Source organism: Lolium perenne, chromosome 7, assembly GCF_019359855.2.
Source record: "Lolium perenne isolate Kyuss_39 chromosome 7, Kyuss_2.0, whole genome shotgun sequence".
NCBI classification, from domain to species: domain Eukaryota; kingdom Viridiplantae; phylum Streptophyta; class Magnoliopsida; order Poales; family Poaceae; genus Lolium; species Lolium perenne.
The window spans coordinates 284419571-284438783 of NC_067250.2; positions in this window are offsets into that span (position 1 = coordinate 284419571).

The window sequence follows — 19213 nt, forward strand, 5'->3', positions numbered from 1 at the left end:
GGCTTGCCGCAATTTTGTTATTGCGTTTCGCGGGTTTTTACCAAGACGCTTCGTGGGTATTAAACCTTGAACCTTTGGTTATAAGTTTTATGTATCTAACCAATTCAAACTGATGGAAAGAGGTTATACAGTACATTTATATTCTAACAGTCGCTCTGTCTAGGTTATTTTAGTTCTTTGGACGGGTTCAGCGAAGGCCGCACAATCTTTCGTTTAATACTGCATGAGTAGGGTCTTAAACTAGAGACTTCTTATTGACTCTGAAATTGCATGTTTTAGCCAGTTCAACCAAAAGAACGACCTAATGAACAAGGTTAGGAAATTATATTCAACACCTTCCCGCACGTCTAGGTTGGTGGACCTTTTTTAAACCTCACACGGATCTTAGACATGAATCGCTGATTTTTTTTAAAGAAGATGTAAATATTTATTTTAAATATTATGTTAGTTAGGATATTTCAATCTTAGACCTTGTAAGAGATAGGGTCAGTCATTATGTTCTAACACGCCCGCCCATGTAATCAGCATGCATACACATATATCTCCATGGAATTTTGTGAGGTGTGTCCTAGCTGAGTACTCCACTTCATAACGTAGCCTTATCGATCTACCAAAATGCACATCCCATTCCATTTTCTCCACTATCTTTAGCTCTTGTTAAACCCATCTTTTCCGATAAGAAAAGGAAGACACGCACCGGGGAGGACTCATATTTGCAACAGTGTCGGGGGCTGAACGTCGCTGTCGATCAAGTGGAGTCGTCAATGCTTACATGCTAGGCCAATCTGATATCATGGGTCGGCCGTTAAAGTTGGGCAGCATCCGGAGTCTTTTCCAGCCAAGGATGGTAGTAGTAGACTAGTGGTTGGCTGTTGTCATTTTTCCGTTCCATACAATATGCATATATTAGCACTATATCATCGGCACTCCGGCGGCACTATTACTGTTAATGGAACGAGATCACTTTGTTGCTGACCGGGGAGTTTTCCTCACAGGGACACGTATCAAACGTAGTTTTCAGAGTTTTAGGTAGTAACAGATAAGATAATGGTACATTGTCAATAACTATCATGATGTTTGTTGCCGCAGTATAATGATGGCCATAGGAAACCACTACAGATGGCCAACACCTGGTAATTGGTTTGTACTATAGGGGATCATCCCCGTTTTAAAAAATAGGGAGACGATGTTGGAATGTATGGTGGGTTTTAGGCTCATAGACCAAATATTTTCGCAAAATCGGACCCAATCATGTATGGAAAGAGGTTGGACTAAGTTTAGTCCTACATTCTCTATGGAAAGAGAGGTGCACTAATTCATAAGGGAGGCTCTTCTACACTCAGCACAAAGTTCAGGATTGGAGTGGCTAACGCGGGCTCCTCTTTTGTCGACCGCTTTGCCACATTATAGACGAGCTACATCTAGCTCAGATCCATGCAGAGTTTGCACTTTGGAAAAGTTGTGAGTAGGCTCAATGACACCTACACCCCCACCACTTTAATTTTTTTTTTCTGATACTAGATCACAACAAACATATCTACAAAAGAGGATTCTAGAAAAAAAAATTATATAATGTAACACAGAAAAAAATTGGAGGAAAAATTTATATTATTTTTTTGAGAGTGAGGAAAATCTTATAGTATGTGGCCTACACAAAAATATAAAATATCCAGTTAATCAAAATTTATCTGTTTTGTCTCTCTCTGTAACACAACTTACTAACCTTAAACTTTGTAGATCAATATACGTTTTGTTCAACAATGTGCAGATATATTTTTCAATTTTTTGTACGCTTTAGTTTCTCTACTTGAAAAAATTATAGTTATTTCCGATTACTCAGATCGTGAACCATTGAAGACTTATATTATTGTGCAATAGTGATGTTGTTTTTAGCCTAGAGCAATGCTGACTAGCGGTCTCTAGATGGGCCAACATATTTACGGTATTTTTATTATCTTTATTTCCCGTTATCTTTAGAAGTAACGGCTATGCTATAATTGTAAGTCATCTGAGATTTTCTCACGTCCAGTTTGCTTTTCTAAATATGCAACTTTAGTTTACCAAGTGAACTGCAACTCGATAAATAAGTTCAAAGTTGTACTTTTCATGAACTGAAATTGTACTTTTCAGAATATTATATTTGAGCGTTGGAAGATCATCTTGGACATATCAAAATCCCAGTCAACCTATACATAAAGAACCTTTAAATAGAGAAGATGTCGTTCGCGACTCATACATCGACAAAGAGCCCTTTGAGTCTAGACCAAAATATCAACAAAAATTGTCCAAAAATTACATAAGAGCATCAAGGTTAAAACAATTGGATTAAAAAGCAAAAAAAAAATGACACAAAATGTCAACTGTGATCTGGTGGAACGAACCGTAGCATAAGGAAACTAAAAATCGACCTATGAAAACCCAACCAAGAGTATTTCGTCTTTGAAGAGAAGCTTCCAAGAAAAGTACAAGAGGAACACATAGTTCTAACAACAATGAAGATAAATCAAGAGTTTAGGTCCTAGCAAGGAAGCAATATTTGCATGTGCCATCATCATACTTTTTTTTCTCGAACCAAATAATGAAGATGAGTAGCCAACATCGAAGACAACACTTGCGCTGAAGACGGCAAACATATACGACCTTAGGTGAATCGAGCTCCAAAACCAAGATGAGTTGTTTTGAGCACAAATCGGTCAAAACCATGAGATCTAACCAACATAGGTCTCGTCCAACACCTTTTTTTTTTGAAAAGATAAAGGCCCCGAAGGACCTAGAGTCTGCATTCATCAGCGGTGGGTGTAGATTTACAAAAAGGACCCCAGAAGAAGATTAACACATGAGCCCCTAATTTTTGCACACAACACCCTACAGGAGATCGCAAAACGCGATCGAGTACGTCTTCGCCGCCGTAGGTCGTCGACCTCCTAGCGCGGCCACCGCCACTCCCACCGGGGACAAAACCACTTGGTGGAGCGGCAGTGTTGACCGCCACGCCGAAATCCAGAGAGATCCCCCATTGAAGGAGGGATAAGAAGCTCAGGCCATCGAGCCTAAGCGCAGCAGGACCGCCCTCGCGGCCAAGGATAGCTCCGGCGCACCATCGTCGTTGCTTGAGAACTGCTGCAAAGGGCGCAGACCCTAGAAGCCCTCGGCGCCACCACCAAACCTCAGCCGCCGCACGATCTTCGTCATCCTCTCCCTCGCCCCCTTGGCCGGCCAAGAGAGAGAGAGAGCGCGCAGGTCGGAGATGTTGATGATGACAACGCCAGTAGCAGGATATCCTTTCCGCCAGAGAAAGCCCACATCGTCGCCTCTTCTCCTCGCCTCCACGGCAGGCCAGAAGAAGCTCCGTCGTAAGCCACCACAAGCTTCGCCCCTCCCCCTCGCCTCCATGGCCGGCCAGGGGGGGCTCTGCCTTGCAGCTCCTCAGCAGAAGAGGATCCGCGGCCGCTGATTTATTCGTGGAGACCGTGGCTCCCTCGTTGCCTCCCTTCTCCAACCATAGGAGACAGAGGAGCAAGAAGAAAAGCCCTACTCCCCAGATCTTGCCGCCGAGATCCGAGGCACAGCTCCAAAACGCCACAGAGGGACAAAAACTTGAAGGGAAACCTAAATATTAACAACCGGCACCAACTCCTCTCCATCTCCGGCCGGCTAATCCGGTGGAGAGGAGGTTGGAGTGGCCCGGAGAGGAGGAGGGAGGGGGCAGCTACTGTAGCTTGGTGAGAGCGATGCGGGGGGAAATGGGAACCACTGTTTAACAACAACAACCTACCTATGTCCTGAAAGAACATCTCTCATATTATGTTTTGAGTGTTTGATGTCAATGTATGTGATACACTAATGGTTGTTTAAGTGGTACAAAGATTATATAGATACATTTGTATGTGTGTTGGATGTGGTCAGTGCTGTCAAAAAGAATCAGCAAAAAGTTCATCAGGCCGGATAATCCGGGCCGGATATTTCCAAAATATCCGGCCCCCAGAATTTCGGCTAAGGACCTGAGGAATTGCTGCTCAGTATAGGGGCCGGACATTTGCCCGGATATTGTCTTGGTTTTGTCCCAGGGCCGGACATTTCGGAAATATCCGGCCCCTCGAAAAATGGCTAAGGACCTGAGGAATTGCGGCTCAGTATAGGGGCCGGACAATTGCCCAGACATTGTCCTGGTTTTGTACCGAGAGGCCGGATTATCCGGGGGGGGGGGGGGGGCGGATTATCCGGCCCTAACTTAGGCCGGATTATCCGGCCCCCCGGAAGGCTCAACGGCTGGATTTTGGGGAGGGGTATTTATACCCCTCTTCTTCTTCCTTCCCCCTTTGCTCAATCATTGCAAGAAATATCTGCCAAGCTTCACCACCATTAGAGCCACCTCAAGAACACAAGATTTGCACGATCTCCTTCCTCCCCCAACCAAAGCTCTTGATCTTTGGAGATTCGAAGGAGAAGCCACCGATCTACATCCTCACCGAAGCGATTTTCATTTCCCCCTCATTTGTTTGAGGGATCTCATGCTAGTGTTCCTATTTGGTTCCTTAGTTGATTTGTGTTGATGTGTTGTTGTTGATTGTTGTATTGTTACAGATTTGGGAGCCTCCAATTCGGTTGTGGATGTGTGCCCCAAGAACCTTGTAAAGGCCCGGTTTCCGCCTCGAGGAAATCCCTTAGTGGAAGTGGGCTAGGCCTTCCTGGCGTTGCTCACAGGAGATCTGAGTGAAGTCTTCGTGACTGTTGGTCTGGCTTTCGTAGCGACCACACTCCTCCGAACGTAGACGTACCTTCTTGCAAAGGAAGGGAACTACAGGAATCATCTCCGTGTCATCGCGTGCTCCACTCTCGGTTACCTCTATCCTATTCTATCTCCTATATATTGCGTAGCTATATCTTGCTTAGTTGATAACCTTTTCATATAGGTAAATTCACTTAGTTGCATATCTAGAGAATTTACCTTTGTGTCAAGCCTAAATTGAAAAAGAACTAAAAATTGGTTAGCACCTATTCACCCCCCCCCCCTCTAGGTGCGGCATACGATCCTTTCAATTGGTATCAGAGCCTCGGCTCTTATTTCGGGCTTAACCGCCTAAGAGTATGCCGGAAGATGGGCCTTCGGAAGAGGCCGCTAAGATGGTCACCATGGAGGACATCAATTCGTTGAGATCCTCCATGGATGCTCAAATGGAAAGCATGAGAAAAATGATTTCCGAGCTTTTGACTCCGGTCCTTCCTAGGCTTCCACCGTAGAGGTAAAGGACATGGGTGCGTCAGAAGAGGGAGGTGCTTCGGCATTACCCTCCTCTACCAAACCCGTGGAAGGTGATAACTTAAACACTATCAAATCTCCTGTTGCATCTCCTAGGGGAACTAGTGGAGGTGAGAGCTACAATCGAGTACCTCCACCTTTTCTATCTCCCGATATACCGGTTCCCCATCCCCATTTGAACATTCGAGGCGACCCACCTAAGTTTTCCGTTGAGAATTTCGATACTTGGCAATTTGAGTTTCGCTCTCATGTTTGCAGTGCCTCCAATGAACTTTGGAGAATCATCTTGGAAGGCTTCAAGCCCTACAACCCCGACAAGTTGACTAGAAGAGAAGCGGTTGATAGTCAACTCAACAACACCGCCTTGCACATGATTCAAACTAGTGTGGGGACAAAGGATTTGCCTCGTGTTCGGAACTACACCACCGCCAAGGAAGCTTGGGAAGGTTTGGCCGCTAGTTGCATTGGAAGTGAGAGCACGAGAAGGAACAAGTATAATGCTCTTCGGAATCAAGCCGAAGGATTCATGAGGCTACCGGATGAAGATCATCAAGTCATGTATGGAAGACTTCTCACCGTTGCAGATTCCTTCCGGCTTATTGGTGCCACTCACATCAATGACTCTTGGATCAAGGAGAAGTACATTGAATGCATGATGCCATTTGTACCCATTGATGTCAAGACCCTTGTTGGGAGAGAATGCTATTCCTCTCTCACGTCTCAAGAAGCCGTGCACGAGATGCAAGCCCTCAAGGTGCTTGAGCAAAACTCTCATGATTCTCGCAATCGTGCCATTGGTATGTCAAAAGGGAACAATCTTGCCTTGATCGTCAACCCCGTAGAAGAAGTGTACCCTCAAGAGCAATATAGGGCATCTTGGAGTATGTCCTATCCGGAAGATTTGGAATGCCACTACCATGATCACATGGCCTTCCATGCAAAGTCCTTTTGGGTTGACCCCTCCAAGGCCAAGGAAGACAACATCAAGAGAAACCACAAAAGTGGGTTCACTAGCTTTGGTCCAAAGACAAGATCATGCTACAATTGTGATGACAAGCGCCACTTCATCGCCGAATGCCCGTATGAGAATAGAGAGCTTCATATGAAGGAGATATGCCCTAGAGGCAATAATAAAGTGGTTATTATTTATATCTTTATGTTTATGGTAATGTTTATATATCATGCTATAATTGTATTAACCGAAACATTAGTACATGTGTGATATGTAGACAAACAAAGAAGTCCCTAGTATGCCTCTTAACTAGCTTGTTGATTAATGGATGATTAGTTTCATAATCATGAACATTGGATGTTATTAATAACAAGGTTATGTCATTGTATGAATGATGTAATGGACACACCCAATTAAGCGTAGCATAAGATCTCGTCATTAAGTTATTTGCTATAAGCTTTCGATACATAGTTACCTAGTCCTTATGACCATGAGATCATGTAAATCACTTGTACCGGAAAGGTACTTTGATTACACCAAACACCACTGCGTAAATGGGTGGCTATAAAGGTGGGATTAAGTATCCGGAAAGTATGAGTTGAGGCATATGGATCAACAGTGGGATTTGTCCATCCCGATGACGGATAGATATACTCTGGGCCCTCTCGGTGGAATGTCGTCTAATGTCTTGCAAGCATATGAATGAGTTCATAAGAGACCACATACCACGGTACGAGTAAAGAGTACTTGTCAGGAGACGAGGTTGAACAAGGTATAGAGTGATACCGAAGATCAAACCTCGGACAAGTAAAATATCGCGTGACAAAGGGAATTGGTATTGTATGTGAATGGTTCATTCGATCACTAAAGTCATCGTTGAATATGTGGGAGCCATTATGGATCTCCAGATCCCGCTATTGGTTATTGGTCAGAGTGAGTACTCAACCATGTCCGCATAGTTCACGAACCGTAGGGTGACACACTTAAAGTTGGATGTTGAAATGGTAGAACTTGAATATGGAATGGAGTTCGAATATTTGTTCGGAGTCCCGGATGAGATCCCGGACATCACGAGGAGTTCCGGAATGGTCCGGAGAATAAGATTCATATATAGGAAGTCATATTCCAAGTTTGGAAATGATCCGGTGCATTTATGGCAGGTTCTAGAAGGTTCTAGAAAAGTCCGGAAGAAACGCACTATGGAAGGTGGAGTCCCGGAAGGACTCCACAAGCTTGACCAGCCAAACCCTAAAGGAGGAGTCCCAGGTGGGCTCCACCTAGAGGTGGTCGGCCACCCCACCTCAAGGAAAGGTGGGAATCCCACCTTGAGTGGGACTCCCTCCTTGAGTAGGTTTCCCATATATGGGAGGTTTTAGTGTTGGGGTCTTATTCGAAGACTTGGACTAGAACTCTTGGGGCTTCCACCTATATAATGAGGAGGAGAGGGAGGGGGGCAGCCACTCTTTGGCTCAGCCTTGGCCGCACCCTTTAGAGGGCCGGCGCCCAACCCCCCTCTCTCCCCAAACCCTAGCTTCTTCTCCTCCTCCACTTCTCCCGCATATGCTTAGCGAAGCTCTGCCGGAGATCTCCACCGCCACCGCCACCACGCCGTCGTGCTGCCGGATTCAAGGAGGAGCTACTACTTCCGCTGCCCGCTGGAACGGGGAGGTGGACGTCGTCTTCATCAACAACCGAACGTGTGACCGAGTACGGAGGTGCTGCCCGTTCGTGGCGCCGGAAGCGATCGTGATCAAAATCTTCTACGCGCTTTTGCAAGTGGCAAGTGAACGTCTACCGCAGCAACAAGAGCCTACTCTTGTAGGCTTTGGAATCTCTTCAAGGGTGAGACTCGATAAACCACTCGTTGCTACCATCTTCTAGATTGCATCTTGGCTTGGATTGCGTGTTCGCGGTAGGAAAATTTTTGTTTTCTATGCAATGTTCTCCTACAGTGGTATCAGAGCCAGGTCTATGCATAGATGGTTGCACAAGTAGAACACAATGGTTTTGTGGGCGTTGATGCTCTTGTTGTCTTTAGTTTGAGTACTTTGCATCTTTGTGGCATAGTGGGATGAAGCGGCTCGGGCTAACTTTACATGACCGCGTTCATGAGACTTGCTCCTCGTTCGACATGCAACTTGTATTGCATAACAGGCTTTGCGGGTGTCTGTCTCTCCTACTATAGTGAAGATTCAATTTACTCTTCTATTGACAACACTAGTATCACCGTTGTGGTTCATGTTCGTAGGTAGATTAGATCTTACTCGAAAACCCTAAACCACGTAAAATATGCAAACCAAATTAGAGACGTCTAACTTGTTTTTGCAGGGTTTGGTGATGTGATATGGCCATGATGTGATGATGAATATGTATGAGATGATCATTATTGTATTGTGGCAACCGGCAGGAGCCTTATGGTTGTCTTTAAATTTCATGTTGAGTAGTATTTCAAAGTAGTTGTAATAGTTGCTACATGAGGTGAACAACCATGAAGACGGCGCCATGAACCTTGACGCTACGCCGACAATGATGGAGATCATGCCCGTTGATGATGGAGATCATGTCCGTGCTTTGGAGATAAAGATCGAAGGCGCAAAGACTAAAGGGCCATATCATATCACATATGAATTGCATGTGATGTTAATCCTTTATGCATCTTATTTTGCTTAGATCGCGACGGTAGCATTATAAGATGATCCCTCACATTAATATCAAGATAATAAAGTGTTCTCCCCTCGTATGCATCGTTGCCAAAGTTCGTCGTTTCGAAGCATCTCGTGATGATCGGATGTGATAGATTCAACGTTCATATACAACGGGTGTAAGCCATGTTGCACACGCGGAATACTTGGGTTTGCTTGACGAGCCTAGCATGTACAGACATGGCCTCGGGACAACGGAAACCGAAAGGTTGAACACGAGTCATATGGATGATATGATCAACATGTTGATGTTCACCATTGAAGCTACATCATCTCACGTGATGATCGGTTTTGGTGTAGTGGATTTGGATCGTGTACCACTTAACAACTATGAGGGATGTTGTATTAAGTGGGAGTTCATTAGTAATAAGATTAGAACATGAACTAATTATCATAAACATAGTCTGAGTAGTATTTTGAATTATATTTTGTAGTATTGGCATCCGTTTTCTACTATGCGCTAGTCTTGTTATTGAGATAGAAATACTGTTAAAATCTGATAAGAAACTTTACGGATTGGTACCGTATTGTTAATGAATCAAGAAATGATTAAGTCCTATTGCAAACTTTTAGTAAACCTCACATTTTTGATTCAAAGAGCTATGGTTTCAATTAGTACCTAAAGTTATCTTGTCTCCGTCAAACTTGAAGTTCAAATTTGTTTGAAAAGAAAGGAGCTAAAAATTTAGTTTTCAGAAATAATCAAGGTATGAGATATATGAGATATCTAAGACCTTATTGCAAGATGATAGAATATTATATGGTGAGACTACATAAACTCATAAGTTTTATGGGAATGTATGAAGGTTGAAGACGCCAGGCGTCACAATCCTCCAACTATTGGGGCACTAACGATATTCGTATATCCATGAAGTTATCATCCTTAGTATGCACCGTTGCTAAGACTCGTCGTATCGAAGCATCACGTGATGATCGGGTGTGATAGATTCTACGTGTGCATACAACGGGTGCAAGACAGATTTGCACATGCGAATACCAAGGTTAAAACTTTATGAGCCTAGCATGTACAGACATGGTCTCAGAAAGTCATCATGATACAATGGATAAAATTATGAGTGAAATTGTTCATCATATTACAAGGTTACTAATAGTGAAATCCGGAACACTTATCATATGATGATCAACTTCAAAGTAAGAACCTCAAGGTTATTGGTATTTGACCAACAAACCTAGAAGTTAATGATGTTGAAGTGTTTTCTTAATAATGAGGAAAGCTAAAAGAGAAACTGCAAAAGATATTTTGGCAAAAAGAAAAGAAAAGACTAGAAAGTCTAGCTCAGGTGTATATAAATGATATACATGTTATGGTTGTATTCCTAGTTAAGTCACACTATGAAATTCTTAGGTATTAGTACTATATTGGTTGGTATGAAGTGTCATACAAAACAACGCAATACAAGAATACAATGGCCTAAGTGACTGACAAGGAATATGATAGTAATGCACGTCTGGAACAAAATAAAGTGTTATTATGTTCGTCGTTGGCATTCTATCTAGCCCTTAGAATTTATAATAAAGAACTTAATAATTGTTATTTTGCTCTGGTCAAATGAAAACAATGAGTTGTTCAAATTATGACATCACTCCATGTACGATGGATAAGTTATTATAAATCTTAATGGTGAAACACACATACATAACACTGACGCTAAAATGCCATAAGGCAAATGATTTGAATTCCACTTATTTGTGGAACCGCCATTTAGGTCATGTTAGAAAGGAATGCATGAAGAAACTCCATGCAAATGGATTTTTTGGAGTCATTTGATTTTTGAATCATTTGGCGCTTGCAAATCTTTTCTAAAAGGAATGACTAAAATACCGTTCATAGGCCAAGAGTTGAACGGGCAACTAACTTAGTGGAAACATACATGTTGATGTATGTGTTTCACTGAGCATAGTTGTGTGCGGGAGATTCTTCTACTTCATAAAAACTTCCAACAATGAATTGAGTATATATATATATGGATATACTCAATAAGGAAGAAGTTTGAAACATTTGAATGGATTCAAATAAATTTCAGTATGAAGTGGAAATCATCGTAATAGAAATCAAATATCTATGATTGGATCATGGTGGAAATATTTGAATTACGAGTTTTAGCGAACATCTAAGAGAGTTATGAAATTGTTCTACAACTTACGTTTCTTGGAGTATCATAGTGATGATGAAGTATCCAAGAGATATATCCAAACTTTGTTGGATTAATGATGAGATAAAATATTGATGCCATTATATTTTTGTGGATTATGCTTTAGTGACTACCGCTTTTACACTGAATAGAGCATCATCATGATCCGTTAAAATGACACCATACAAGTTATGGCATGGGTATAAACCCTAATAGTCAACCAAAGTCGGATGAATGTCTTTGTTGGTTATCCCAGAGATTTAATTGGGAATTCTTCCCACGAGACAAAGACAAAAGTGTTTGTCAATGTTTCTTATTTCCGAGAAATTGTTTCGAGTGAAGTATTTGAGTGGGAGGACAATATAATTTGATAAGGTTTATGAACCTGAGCATAATGATCAGAGTAGCGCAGCATCGGAATTGGTTTCGGAAGCGGCCACGACGATCATGGCTCTCATGACTACAAAGTGTTTTAGCCATGGAGATCGAAGTACATATTGAACCTTGTAGGTATGGTTTACTTTGTGATCAAATAAATAATTTGTGGACAAAGGATTGATTTTGAACAATGATAAACCAACTACAAAACAAAGAAGTTATGATGGGCCCTGACTCCGTTAAAATGGCTATGCGCCATGAAATCCAAGATAGATGAATACTTTATGAAAGTAAATGGATCTATCAAATTGATAGACTTGGATGAAATATCCTTGAAGAAAGCTTGACTTATCGAAAAATTGTTTACGACAAAGTTCAAAGAGTTGAATACGATAAGATTAGATCTTCCGTAGCAATGCTTATAGTCTATGTGGATTATTCTAGTAATCACTACATATTTCTTTTATGAGATATGCTAGTAGGATGGCAAAATACACTACTTAACAGAAGTATGTATACAAGATACAACCAAGAGTTTTGCTGGTCCGTGGAATACTAGATAGGTATACAAGCTTCAATTGGATGAAGTAAGTATCACGGAGTTGGAATCTTCACCAGATGAAATAGTCAAAGAGTTTTTGATTTCATCAGAGACGATGAAAAGGCTTGCATTTGCAAGAAATTAAGTGGGAGCGCTAAGACACATTTATAATACTTTATGTAGGTGACATATAGTTGGTTATAAATGATGTAATTATATACTTGATTAAAAAGGTTTCATTGAGAATTAACTTCAATGAAAGGATATGGACTGAAACAAATTTAGTGTCAAGATCTATGAAGATAGATTGAAACACATAAATAAGTTTAAGTCAAAGTACATATGATGGATATTGAAATAGTTCAATATAGAAATATTATGAAAATGTTCTTGTCATGTGAAGGTTTAACAAGACTTGAGTGTGTCTGACACTCAATGAGTAAAAACACATGAGTGATTATAGATCACGAATAATATGTACACAATCAGATATCATGTGCTATAAAGTGTTATGAGCATATACCAGAATGATTCATATGATGATCATTAGACGACAGTAAGAATATCCTTGAGTACTTTAGAAGAACTAAGGATATATATATATATATATTTTTGTATGAAGAAATGACAAACAAATCGCTGTAAGGTGTTACACCGATATTGGTTTTGTCACATATAAAATATAATTTCAATCTCAAATTAGACTAAGTGTTGTTTAAAAGGTAGCACAATGAGCTAGAAGTTGTCTATGCTAGATTTAGAAGAGTTCTAAATATTGTGACGGATTCTACAAAAGAAGGCAGAGTATGTCATTATTTTGACAATGACAAAGGATGTTAAGTCAAGAGGTTCTTTGAGAACTTGGTGTAGTTCCGACAGAGTCAGAACTTTGAAGCTATATTGTGTGTGACAATATTAGTGACATATTTCAGACAGCGGAATTAAGGTTCCACCAGAAGATCAAACATATTTAATGCCAACTCATTTGGAAATGAGTGATGCGTTGAGACGCAAATGAATTACAAAATACATACGTTTTTGAGCGTGTCAGATCCGATGACTAAAAACCTCTCCCGTGAGCAATACATGATAAAACACCAGAAGACCAAGGTGTTATATCTTTACAAATGTTAACTAGATTATTGACTCAAGTGCAAGTGGGAGACTGAAGGAGATATGCCCTAGAGGCAATAATAAAGTGGTTATTATTTATATCTTTATGTTTATGGTAAATGTTTATATATCATGCTATAATTGTATTAACCGAAACATTAGTACATGTGTGATATGTAGACAAACAAAGAAGTCCCTAGTATGCCTCTTAACTAGCTTGTTGATTAATGGATGATTAGTTTCATAATCATGAACATTGGATGTTATTAATAACAAGGTTATGTCATTGTATGAATGATGTAATGGACACACCCAATTAAGCGTAGCATAAGATCTCGTCATTAAGTTATTTGCTATAAGCTTTCGATACATAGTTACCTAGTCCTTATGACCATGAGATCATGTAAATCACTTGTACCGGAAAGGTACTTTGATTACACCAAACACCACTGCGTAAATGGGTGGCTATAAAGGTGGGATTAAGTATCCGGAAAGTATGAGTTGAGGCATATGGATCAACAGTGGGATTTGTCCATCCCGATGACGGATAGATATACTCTGGGCCCTCTCGGTGGAATGTCGTCTAATGTCTTGCAAGCATATGAATGAGTTCATAAGAGACCACATACCACGGTACGAGTAAAGAGTACTTGTCAGGAGACGAGGTTGAACAAGGTATAGAGTGATACCGAAGATCAAACCTCGGACAAGTAAAATATCGCGTGACAAAGGGAATTGGTATTGTATGTGAATGGTTCATTCGATCACTAAAGTCATCGTTGAATATGTGGGAGCCATTATGGATCTCCAGATCCCGCTATTGGTTATTGGTCGGAGTGAGTACTCAACCATGTCCGCATAGTTCACGAACCGTAGGGTGACACACTTAAAGTTGGATGTTGAAATGGTAGAACTTGAATATGGAATGGAGTTCGAATATTTGTTCGGAGTCCCGGATGAGATCCCGGACATCACGAGGAGTTCCGGAATGGTCCGGAGAATAAGATTCATATATAGGAAGTCATATTCCAAGTTTGGAAATGATCCGGTGCATTTATGGCAGGTTCTAGAAGGTTCTAGAAAAGTCCGGAAGAAACGCACTATGGAAGGTGGAGTCCCGGAAGGACTCCACAAGCTTGACCAGCCAAACCCTAAAGGAGGAGTCCCAGGTGGGCTCCACCTAGAGGTGGCCGGCCACCCCACCTCAAGGAAAGGTGGGAATCCCACCTTGAGTGGGACTCCCTCCTTGAGTAGGTTTCCCACATATGGGAGGTTTTAGTGTTGGGGTCTTATTCGAAGACTTGGACTAGAACTCTTGGGGCTTCCACCTATATAATGAGGAGGAGAGGGAGGGGGGCAGCCACTCTTTGGCTCAGCCTTGGCCGCACCCCTTAGAGGGCCGGCGCCCAACCCCCCTCTCTCCCCAAACCCTAGCTTCTTCTCCTCCTCCACTTCTCCCGCATATGCTTAGCGAAGCTCTGCCGGAGATCTCCACCGCCACCGCCACCACGCCGTCGTGCTGCCGGATTCAAGGAGGAGCTACTACTTCCGCTGCCCGCTGGAACGGGGAGGTGGACATCGTCTTCATCAACAACCGAACGTGTGACCGAGTACGGAGGTGCTGCCCGTTCGTGGCGCCGGAAGCGATCGTGATCAAGATCTTCTACGCGCTTTTGCAAGCGGCAAGTGAACGTCTACCGCAGCAACAAGAGCCTACTCTTGTAGGCTTTGGAATCTCTTCAAGGGTGAGACTCGATAAACCACTCGTTGCTACCATCTTCTAGATTGCATCTTGGCTTGGATTGCGTGTTCGCGGTAGGAAAATTTTTGTTTTCTATGCAACGTTCTCCTACATCATAATGGAAGGCTCATTTCCAAGGACAAGAGCAAAGACACAAAGGGCAAATATTCAAAAGCCCCCAACAAGAAATTCTACAACAACAAGACCAAGAAGGGCAAGAGGCCCTCAAGAGTTGTGCTAGTAACAAGGGAAGAATATTCTTCCGATGAAGTTGAAAGTTCTAGTGGTGATGAAGGAGAAGAAAGCTCAAAGGAAGTGGCCGCCATTGCCACTACCAACATTCCCTCTTCATCTCTCTTTGAGTCCCCCAATGAGAATCCTCATATCAAGAATGCACATTGCTTCATGGCAAGGTCCTCCTTGGACACATCTATTGTGGTATCAACTCAAGAAGAATATACCTCCGGAGATGATGATGTTGATGATGAAGAAGATGCAACCTCTAATGGATTGGTCGCTCTTGCCTCCCTCTCCGCTAACTCTTCATCACCAAGTGAATCCCCCAATGAGGTCATTCATGTGGAGGAAGAAAGTTGTCTCATGGCTAAATCCTCCGAGGTATCATCTCCTAGCCTCTCTATGCCTAACATATCTAGTGATCTAGGGGTTGATGATGCTAGTCTAAAAGTGAAACAAGAAATGCTAGAGTTTGATGAATTCATTCTAAACCTACAAGGTAACACTAAAAAGCATGTTTCAAACCTCATGGCTCGTATAGCTCAACAAAATCATACTCTTGAGAAAAAGGGTCAAATAGAGAGAGAAGACTCTCTTGAAATCCATGCTCTTAAAAATGCTCTCGAGGAAAGTCAAGAAACTATAGCTTCTCTTGAAGAGAGGTTAGAAACTCTTGAAGAGCCTCAAGATAAAATTAACAAGCTCACTAAAGCTAGAGATCTTGCTAGGGCTAAGACTAAAGTGCTTAAAAAGGAAAAGGCCCAATTTGAGGTTGATCATGAGAAACTTGTGAAGGATCTAGATGAACTAGACAAAGCTCACAAAGCTTTGAAGAGTGAATACACTCTCCTATCCAAGTCTTATGAGCAACTTCAAATTAGGCTTGCTTCATATGATGTGCCTAGTTCCTCTACTTCTTCATGTGATCATGCAAATGTTATTGAGGAAAATGCTAGGTTGAAGGATGAACTTGCTAAGGCCTCCTCTCCCCAAAGTAAACTTTCTTTGGATGATCTTTTGAGTAAGCAAAGATCAAACAATGGGAAGGAGGGCCTTGGTTATGGGGCCAAGGCAAAGAAGGCAAACAAGCAAAAGGCCAAGCCCGCACAAGAGAAGAAGAAAGATATCACTAATGGTGAAGCCCCTAAGGGCAACACCATTAATGATGATGATGCGGGAAATGCTAACCCTCACTATGTTTTATTTAAAGATTATTATGGTGATGTTTATGCTAAATATGTTGGCCCATATGATGGTTATGTTGCTTGGTCTATTTGGGTCCCAAAGACCCTTGTTGCTAACAAAAGAGGACCCATTGAGAAATGGGTACCTAAATCCATGAATTGATCTCATGTAGGACTATGCCGCCGGAGGTTCAAAATGGGTACTTGATAGTGGATGTACAAGTCATATGACCGGCGGCAAGAACCTCGTCAAGGAGTTGAGGCCCAATATAAATGATATCACCGTCTCCTTTGGCGATAATTCTACATCCGAGGTATTGGGTTTTGGCAAGGTTGTGGTTGCACACAATATTACTCTTGTGGATGTCATGCTTGTCAAAACCCTTGGTTACAATTTGCTTTCCGTTTCCGCCCTTGGCAAGATGGGTTTCGCCGTCTTTATTGATAATGATATTGTGGTCCTCTTGTGGAGCAAGACTCTAAAAGTCGCTTTCGTTGGGTATCGCGAACATAACTTGTATGTGGTGGACTTTTCGGGGACCACCACTTCAAGTGCGATGTGCCTATTCGGAAAGGCGGATGTGGGTTGGTTGTGGCATCGCCGCTTAGCCCATGTCAACATGAGAACTTTGCAAAGTCTTCACAAGGGGAATCATATTGTGGGACTAATGGAAAATGTTTCTTTTGCCAAAGATCGTGTTTGTAGGGCTTGTGTTGAAGGCAAAATGCATGACTCTCCGCATCCAAGCAAGACTATCATCTCTTCCAAGAGGATCTTGGAGCTCCTTCATGTCGATCTCTTTGGTCCCGTCACTCATGCAAGTCTTGGTGCGAAGAAACATTGCTTGGTGATTGTTGATGATTACTCAAGATACACTTGGGTCTACTTTCTCAAGACGAAAGATGAGACTCAACAAATATTCATTGACTTTGCTACCGAGGTGCAACGCCAACACAACCTCCTCATTATAGCAATAAGAAGTGACAACGGCTCCGAGTTCAAGAACTATACACTCAATGATTTTCTTAGTGATGAGGGGATTCGTCATCAATATTCCGCTGCTTACACCCCTCAACAAAATGGTGTTGCGGAGAGGAAGAACCGGACTCTTATGGATATGGCAAGATCTATGATGGCGGAGTATAAATCCCGCTATAATTTTTGGGCCGAAGCCATCTCCACCGCTTGCCACTCCTCCAACCGGCTCTATCTCCGCAATGGATTGAACAAGACTCCATATGAAATACTCACCGGGAACAAGCCTAATATCTCATACTTTAAAGTTTTCGGGTGTAAGTGTTTCTACAAGATCAAAGGAGTTCGTTTATCTAAATTTGCTCCTAAAGCTTTGGAGGGTATATTTGTTGGTTACGGTGCCGAATCTCACACTTATAGAGTCTATGATATAGCCTCCGGGATTATCATCGAATCTTGTAGTGTGAGGTTCGAAGAAAATGATGGCTCCCAAGTGGGGCAAGTTGATGTATGTGCAGGTGATGAAATACCTCAAGATGCCATAGTAAGAATGGGTGTGGGATTTTTCCGCCCCATTGAGGGACACGGTGTGGCGTCTCGGGAAGGACTATGCTCTACCACGGTGGAGCCCTCATCTTCTCAACATCAACAAACCCCATCTCTTGAAGCAAATGATGCACCAACCCAAGAACAAGAACAAAACCCTCCCTCTTGTGTGCAAGATCAAGGACAAGATCAAGAACAAGATCAACCACGGATTCATGATGGATCCGATGAATATCCTTTCAACATTCTCCTCTCACCGGACAATGTCCAAGATCAAGCACATGAGGATGAGCAACCTCAAGTAATTGAGGAAGCTCAAGTTGAAGGTCAAGACGGGGACCCAAATGATCAAGTTGATCAAGTGACACCTCCAAGGCCAATAAGAACCAAGGACGAGATCGAGGCCCGTCGTTTAGCAAGAAGAGATAGGACCCTTGAAATTCGTGGACACACACATGACAAGGTCCTTGGTGATGTTCGAGCAAATGTCTCCACAAGAAGGCAATTGGCTAACTTTAGCAATCATCATGCTTATATCTCCGTAGTGGAATCCAAGAAAGTGTTTGAAGCCCTTGAAGATTCGGATTGGGTGGAAGCTATGCACGAGGAACTCAACAACTTCAAGCGCAACAAAGTGTGGACCTTAGTAAAGAAGCCAAAGGAGTGCCGCAATGTTATAGGCACTAAATGGATATTCAAGAACAAGCAAGATGAGTTTGGAAATATTGTGAGGAACAAGGCAAGATTGGTGGCTCAAGGTTTCTCTCAAGTTGAAGGAATTTACTTTGGAGAGACCTATGCTCCCGTGGCTCGCCTTGAGTCCATCCGTATCCTTCTTGCTTATGCATCGCATCATAACTTTAAGTTACAACAAATGGATGTGAAAAGTGCATTTCTTAATGGTCCGTTGCATGAAGAGGTTTATGTTAAGCAACCCCCGGGGTTCGAGGATCTCAACTTTCCTAACCATGTCTACAAGCTTGATAAAGCACTTTATGGTCTCAAACAAGCTCCTAGAGCTTGGTACGAGCACCTTAAAGAATTGTTGGTAGATCGTGGGTTTGATGTTGGGCTAATCGATCCCACTCTTTTTACTAAGAGGGTCAATGGGGAGCTTTTCGTTTGCCAATTATATGTTGATGATATTATCTTTGGCTCTACTAACAAAGCTTTCAATGATGAATTTTCAAAGCTTATGACCGATAGGTTTGAGATGTCTATGATGGGAGAGATGAAGTTCTTCCTTGGTTTTGAGATCAAGCAATTGAGAGAAGGAACCTTCATCAATCAAGCAAAATATCTCCAAGACATGCTCAAGAGGTTCAAGATGACCGAGTTGAAGGGTGTGGCCACTCCTATGGTTACCAAATGTCATCTTGCTCTAGATCCAAATGGTAAAGAGGTGGATCAAAAGGTATATCGCTCCATGA